We start from the raw sequence: 8,755 nt of genomic DNA on the forward strand, positions 1-8,755 counted from the left end.
TTGTATTTTTTTCCAAACCTTTCTATCTGTTCCTGGTTTTGTTCACTGGAGCCTCACAATCATTCAACTGTCTGAATTCACATCTACTGTTCCATTTTTGCCATCTGACTGCAAATAAACTGATTGCTTCGTTTGTCACATAATGGCTTCTGCAGGCGAATGAGTGTATGTACCACCTCATGAATCACTTTCTGAGTTTGCTTCTTTATATTTTTCTCACTTGTACGTGCTCTTCTGATCCTTTCACTCATGGCATTGCAAAAGGAGTGTGACCCAGGAATGACCTTAAAATTGGAATATCAAATGATTAAAGTAGTTGTTTTAGAATATTACACAAATGTGTGTGTGATTTACTTACTGAAGGTCTGTTTTGGATTCTGCTGGTGAGCCACAATCTGAACACTGCTTTATTGTGTTGATAAAAGTATTGCTATTTTGAAACCAGAAGGGCTGAGGATGCATTCTGGTGTGTTTTTAGAAGTTGCAGACTAGGCTCAGGCTTTTTTAAGGCCTCTGAAGTCCCTGCACTGTGGTAGAGTGCTTTTAGTGAAGCTTTCCCCAGTGAGTCTTAAAGGTAATGCCGTTTGGTGGCTGCAGTGGGATCATTTCTCGCTCATATATCTGCACATTACACACTGCCAACATATGTATTCTGAATTCTGAATTTTTAAATTACATCATGTAGGTTATGCTTTATTTTAAGTGGAGGCTTAACGCTTACAACAGAAGTGCTCCACCTGCAACAAATAGGCCAAAACAGATGGCTAACGTTGCAAAAACGTGATTAGCTTTTTTAAACTGAGCAGTATATTTCTTTAAAAAATAGATTGATTTGAAAAGGGTGGGGGGGGTGGGGGGGCTTGGATATTTGTTTTGCTGGCAATGAATTTTAATCTGTCTTTGCAAATCCCCAGATCCAGCTTTCTTTCCGGTTGCTGTGGCCTGTTTTGTAGGTTAGCTTCTATCTTTCCTGCTGGTCAGAGCAGATGTAGTCACTAAGTATTAAAATCTAGGTGCCAGCAGGCTACATGTGGTATGATCAACTAACACAGATGCTGGATTCTGTTAACATCAGGAGCTCCTCTCTCCCTCATAACAGTGATGGAGTTCATCTCTCTCTCTCTCTCTCTCTCTCTCTCGATGCTCGTAGGGAGTGTTTGAGTAAATGAAACACCTGCCCGACTGCTCATACTCTTATTTGTTTTCCCATCTGTAACATGCTCACTTTCACGCATGCAGACACAAACATGGCTCTTTCATTCTCTGCCACTAAAGGAATACCAGGGGCTATTTGGCACAGTGGCTACATCACCATGGCAACTTACACTGCACAACTAACCTGCTCCAGGGCCAGTTCAGTTTGGGATGTTGGATCATAAACAGCTCACGGGCCAAAACCCAAGCTTCTGGCGAAGGTGAACCCTTTCTGTCCTTTTCGCGTCGTTTTTTTCTTTGTCATGTTTGTGGAAAAATATTATAATAAGCAAAAACAATCATACTACATAGATATCAAGAATATAAAGCCATCACTCAATCAAGCACCAACATGTTAGAGGCAACAGAGTTTTTGCTGTTGCTTTACTTTCTTCATATTTACATAGTATGATTCCTTTTTTCTTTGGAAAATAAGCCACTGGACTGCTTATGTTTCCCATGCCAGCTGTTTGTTGTAAACGCTGTGCTTTCATGTGCATGCGCACAAGGATTAACCTTGGCTATCCCACAATACCTAGGGTCAGGAAATATCCAGTAGGGATTTGTGATTGGCTAGGGCGAGGTACATCATGGCAGGTGAAGATGTCGATATTGGTGATTGTAGACTTGGATTATCAGAGAAAGTTGTTAAACAAACTGACCACAGTTATGTTTGGTAGGTTTTGTGAAGCTGAAAATCAGGAACCCTGTCTAAGTTGAACATGCTTTGTGAGACAGACTCCTGGGCTACCCCTGCTGTGCATGGTTTAATGTTTAAATGCTCTAACACACCCACTTCACTGTGGACGGGGTTGTTAATTAACTCTTTAGTTGGATCCGTTTTTTGAGGCAGAAAACACTAATATGATAGGGGGATACTCCAGGACTGGTAACCGCTGCTGTAAACCGTCTTTCACCTATGCACTGCCATTTTTAACCAATATGATTCTGATATCACTGTGCATCAGCATTTTTTCTTTTCCACGGAAGTAAATTTTTATTTGTACTGAAGCCCTTGAGATACTACCTATCCCACTGTCCATGCATATGGTGTAGCCTGAAGCAAGATGCAATAGGATTGTCCTGGAGCTAATTATCGATGTGTATCTAAAATATGCATATCTTAAATGATTCCAAATTCTTCAAAATTGAAGTCTAATTAACACTGCTATTGGCTTTTTGACAGCAGAAGGCCTGCTGAGACTTTGCCTTTGTTTGTTTGAGGCCAATTAAGTCTTTGATACCTGCTGTGAGATCAATCCCATCCTTCATCAGACATTTAACATTAACAAGGCCTTATCACTGCACCCCCTCCTCACACCCCGCACACACGCAGTGCTTTGAATCTGAGGCTGTAGTGATTAGCTTCAGTCCCAGGGGAGCACTGTTTAGTGATTTGCAAAAGAGTCTTATTTTGCCTCTGGTCACTTTTGACCACTCTTCCCTTTGCACATCTTTATCATTACTCTGTTTTGCTGTATGCATTTAGAGTTTTTGTGTCCACCTGCTAAAAGCAAGACCCTGCCTGGACTGAAGAGAATTATGCTCATTAGAGGTCATTATGTAGAATAAGGAGAAGCCTCTGAGCATTATTAAAGCTTTGTTGAGGGAAATGATACTGGGTGGCATAAGACTGGTTAATATTGGGGATGTGAAGCCATATGGTCTATTGTCCTACAGGATGCGATGTAAAAGAGCTATGCAGAAAGTCTGTAGCTGGCAAGGCCCTTTTTAAAAAAATATTTATGTAAATTCAGCCCACTCATATGTTATACTTAAATGACCAAAACTCCAAAACTACTAGTATGGCCATAGTGCTTTGACTTTGACATGCTTTGCGAAACTATTAATGAATGTATGCAAAAGTGCATTAGGATGAGTCGTAAGAAATGTCAGGATGATAAATATAATTTCTTTGATCATTCATTAATTAATGTGCAAGTGTGCAGTAATAGTTTGTCAAAAGAAGCTTATTAATATGTTATCAAAATGCTATTACAATTAAATTTTTCTGTAAAGGAAACTTTCATTTTAAATTAATTTCAATGCAAATAACAATGAATCAGGAAAGGTTTTCTTTACATTGTGACAGCTTTTTATGTCTATTTAAAAGACAGATAGCACTTAGCCTAACGCTCAGACGTATGTGAACATGTGTTCAAGCATGACTTACCACACAATTATGCTTGAACGGGAAAGGACCTTCCCCAAACTGTTGCCATGAAAGGGTCCAAGGCCAAACTCTGAAAAACAGCCCTAGACCATTATCCCCTGTCAACCAAACTGGTGGCACTATGCATGCCGATACATAGTGTTCTAGCATCCACCAAACCTAGATTTGTACTGTCAGAGTCCAGTGGCAGCATGCTTTACACCACTCCAGCTGATGCTTGGCATTGGGTATCTTAGGCTTGTGTGCAGCTACCTGGCCATAGAAATCTGTTTCATGAAGCTCCTGATGCACAGTTTTTGGGCTGTTGCCTTGCTTCCAGAGGCAGTTTGGGACTCTGTGGTGAGTAATGCAACAGAGGTTTTTTTACAGGTTATGTGGCCCCAGTCTCTGAGTTTGCTTTGTCTTTCAGGGCACTTTATGGCAGAGCTGTTATGGCTCCAAGATGCTACCATTTACATTTATAGCACTTGTAGCTGACAGGGGCAGATCTATCAGGAATGTATAGTTGTCTATGGAGATTGCAAGGCCATGTGCTTGATTTTATACACCTGTTAGCAATTAGGAGGAGTGTCCACATACCTTTGGCCATATAATGTATCTCTGATGATAGACAGAAGACTGATTTGCAAGACTAGATACCATTAAAAAGCCAAAACAATGAAATTGTCCATGACCAGCACAGGAAATTAGCTACAATTTACATGCACTGCCAGTCAAAGGTTTGAACATAATTGTTCATAGAAGGGTTTTCTAATTTTTACTGTTTTCTATGTTGTATAATTGATAGTTCAGACATCAAAACAGTGTTAAATCTTCTATTTTGGATTCTTTTAGAAATTAGCCTCCTTTGTCTAGATGCAGCTTTGTAGGCTCGTTGTATTCCTTAGAGCAAAATGTCTGTAAGATTATGAACAATGCATATTCAGGTGTTCCCAGACTTTGGACGGATAGTGTGTTAATGACACTAGGTGGCTGATTGATTCCCTTTGTTTTGTTTTGTTTTGAGGTGGGAATCCTTACAGTTTGTTGTCCTATATTGCTTAGAGTGGTTTAAAAGAGCTGTACATGAATGCTGTAGAAGCTCCTTTTAACCTCTTATATAAGTTCATCCCACCTATACATTTCTCGCTCGTCATGCTTTAAAGAGAAAGGAAGTTTTGCTTTCTGTAACACTGCATTTCACCAGTTTGTCCAGCAGATGCTGCTGTTTGTGTTTCATATGCTCTGGCAAACTCTTGTGTCCTTTTCAGCACCCCTCTTCATATCCAATTCTCTGTACACTTATGCATATGTTGCACAGCACTCTCCCCTCTCTGGAGACTCACTGATGAACTTCAGTCCACTCTGAGAGAGGCAGACGAGGGGCAGGACTCTGGGACCATCTGGGGGTGTGTGTGTGCGTGTGTGTATAACGGACAGTTCTACCCGCCCACCAGGATGACCACCTGCCTCCTCCTGCCTCATTACCTGTCAGCTATGTGGGTCACTGCTGTGTGCGTATGTGCGTCTCCTCAGCTACCTGCCCTGATTCTGAAATGCAGCCCAGCGTTACTTTCAGGTTTGTTTAAAAGAGGAGATGCTTATGCTAACCCCTTTAACAACAAGGACCTAAATGTAGTATAGTAGTTACCAAATAATATGTAAACAATAGGGGTAATTTATGATATAGTGGTGTCTTAGGTTGATGCATTTTTCAATACAGCAAAAATAAGGAGTGCCTGAAAATCTGTCTTGTGTTTAATATGTTAATGTTTCCATTTTCAGCTTATTAAAGCGCTTAACATTATAGAAGTACAATATTTTATAATCCCACACTAGCCACAAGCTAAAATGTGCTTACAAGGAGTAAGCTTTTCCTCCCTGCTCTTAATTTTGAGGTACAGAGGAAGTGATATTTTCAGAGGAAGGAGGTCTGCCCTCATTGTAGGTTTGCTTTTAGCTATTCTTAATGCAATACAATCAGTATTAAACTTGAGTACTTTATTTGCTCCAGTGAGTTGAATGTGTTGTTCGATACTTGTGCAAAATGAATTAAGAAGCTCCTATTGAACAGTACAATACATTGTGTTGTTATGCTCCTCACACATGACTTACATGTCAGTTCCATAGTAGTTACTGGGTAATTAATAGTAGTTACTGAATAGTAAGTCTCAAGATTAAATAACAAAGTAATAAGCACAAAGTGTAAGGAGTAAAAACCCAATGAGCCTGTATGTAGTCCCAAATTTAAATGTCTATTATGTAGTCTCATAATTACATATTATATTTACAGGTGCTACTAAATAATTGATATTAATGGACAATGTACTGAACTGAATACTAAGCTGTAAGATTAATAACTGAATAATGAGGTGGAAGGGATTAATGATGTAATATTTTGCTCTGATATTCAGCTTGTGATGCCGTGTCCCACTTGATGGGGGTGATACTGAGGCGAAATACATAACCCTGTGACAGTCTAGACTAGTTTCGGTCCTCATATGATAGATTTTTCTCTGTTTTTCCTACAAAGTCCAGCCATTTTTGTCCTGATAGTGGTCAAAAACAAATATACTCACACACACACTCACTGTTTGTTGTCGAGAGGAAGGCAGGTGCTCATGTTCTTGTCAAATGAGGTCAGAGGTGCACTATAGATAGTCTGCGTTTGTGCTAACGATGAGATAGGAGAAGGAAGAAAGGAGGGAGCGATGGAAACAGGGAGGGATGCTGCACCCTTCCGCACTCCCTAGGCCCCCCGGCTCGTCCATCACCGTGTCTGGCGCTCGCTGAGGACTCGCGAAGGAGAAGCTGGGAGTGCGTCTGGCAGCATTTTTCTTACTGACCCAGGAACAGCCGTGAGGCTTTGTGAAGAATGGCTGCAGAGAAGCTTGGGAAAAATAAAACAGAGCCCAAATCAGCTCTCGCCTCTACAGCAGCACGCTTGCACTGACCCACATTGAAAACAGCCCATTTGCGTCGTTCTCACCAGTCCTCTGTCAAGGGCACTAAACTGCCCATGGCTCATGCTTTCACACTTCACAGGACAGCCCCACTAAACCAGACAGACTTCTCAACAGTGCAAGCGTCTACCATTATTCACAGCTAATTTAAATGACGTAGTACTAGCTCTATTAAGAAAAGCTGTATGGATCATGGATCATTCCACAGAATTGGTTCAAAGTCAGAGTTGAAAACACATTATGGACTTAGACCGAACTAACTGACTTAGACTTTTGCTTGGATTGACTATATACTTTAATTATGTTTATTTAATCAAAATAAATAATTGAACATTCATTTTGTCACTACCAATACAACACCAGCTCCAAAACTTCACTAAATGTTTGGTAGTGGCTGTTAGTGACAATTTTAACTAATTCTGAGCATAACTCAATAACGCTAGTCAGTATATGACTAGCAAGCACAGCTTTGAACAGTTGTACACACATAAAATCATAATATATTTTATTAAAATGCACATAAGTTTACTTAATTGCAGAAAATATCTGTTTCTGTAGTGACAGTTCATAATGTTACACACTGATTTTGAGATACTGGGACAAATTTACTAACTGCTAACTGCTCACCATGTGGCCATGAGGCACAAGGATGCAGTCTCACTTCCTGCTCTAAAATGCAGGAGTGTGGCTAAAATAAGATTCCACATATGGACTACAACTCTTTGTGTTGAAAATGTGGGACAGCTTTTTTTGGATTAAGTTTTTGTTTTTTTTTCAAAAATTAAACTCATGAAATGGTTAAGTGAGTGGTCTCCAACCCTGGTCCTGGAGGCCTACCTTCCTGCAGCGTTAATGCTGCCTTCAAGTCCTCCTCAGCAGTTCCTACTCACGACTTAGGAGGTCATAAGTATGGCTTAATTTGTGTTCAAGTGGTTGGAAATACATTACAATGGAAATAATGTTTTTGGTTTACTTTTTTGTTGACACACCCCAACTCAGAAACTCTGGGCTCATTGAAAAATCCCACTAGTGAGTTTCCCACTAGTAAATATGAAATTGTGGTGCCGTTCATGTGCATTCATCTCTTAAATCCGATATTTCTGACAGGACTTGAAGGCAACATAAGGTCCAACCTGTATCCAATAAGCTGCCCTGCCCCTTATTTAATTGAACACATCTGATCCAACCAATCAGGGACTTTGGAGGAGGTTGATTAACTGAAGCAGGTGTGAAAAGTTGGGGTTGGAACTAGGCTCTGCAGGGAGTAGCTCCTCAGGACCAGGGTTGGAGACCATTGGGTTAAGCAAACACAATAAAATGCATAAAATCACTGCTTATTGTACTAAGGTCATTTCTGTTTATTGTAATGTTAGTGAGTGTTTTTTTCTTTCTTTTTGCCAAAAAACACCTAAAATAACCCCCAGATAAATAGTTTATTACAAATAGAATTTTCTGAGGTGCCTAAGACTTTTGCACAGTACTGTATGTCATCTCTGCCTTATCAAAACTTCATTTTTATTCCTTTTTAACTGTCTTACATGATGTGAAAGTCTCAGCTGCCCTTTAGGTTGTGTGAACATTTTATGATGAATGAACCAATAGAAATGCTCCAAAACTACATGTTGTATTAATGTGCAATAAAGTTAAGAACATTATATAAAGTTATCATTTCATAGACAGAAGGTTTTTTTTACAACAACGATGATTCAACAATGATTATGTAATAGAGGCAGTTATCAGGTCGGTTTCTTACACAATCCTACCTTGAAAAGTATCTGATGTCTTGTGTCCTTGATCCAGATGGTTAGTTGCGTACGTGTGAGAGGAGAAGCATCATCTACACCCATCCCCCCAACACACACACACAGGCACCGGCTCCACTGGCTCCTGAGTCATCCATCTACACTGCTGCCTGGTGTGTGTATGTGTGTGTGTGGAGGACAGGTGTAGGATACTGGGGACTGGCACTGATGCCCTGCTGTGTGAATCTCCACAGCGTGAGATTGAAACCTCTTCAGAAAAACATTTGGAGCTGGATAATTTCAGTCTGTTTACTCGTCTGGCTGCCTTTGCCTGGGCCCCTTCATCTGCCCGGGTCTTTACTACTCCTGCAGTTTCCTCGTCTTGCTGTTTCTGCCGTCTCCAAAGATGACCTCCTTCAGCGACACAACCATCAACCAAAGCTAAATAAAGTAACCACTGTCCAAAGGACAGACAGTCTCAGTATCTCATGTTCCATCGCCATTATTAGGTGTTTTGATGACAGATCACGTCAGGCTGATTATTCTGTCTCTTTCTCTTCATCAGTAACACTGGACTCATTCAGGCACATTCATCTTGGAGAATGTTTAAAAGACCAGAGAGGGCAGATGTGGGGTATTTAAGGCCTGGGTGTTTTGAATAGAATAGAATTTAATAGAATAAAATAGAATAGAATAGAATTCTG

The sequence above is a fragment of the Colossoma macropomum genome, unplaced genomic scaffold (assembly GCF_904425465.1).
Source record: "Colossoma macropomum unplaced genomic scaffold, Colossoma_macropomum, whole genome shotgun sequence".
In the NCBI taxonomy this organism is placed as follows: Eukaryota; Metazoa; Chordata; class Actinopteri; order Characiformes; family Serrasalmidae; genus Colossoma; species Colossoma macropomum.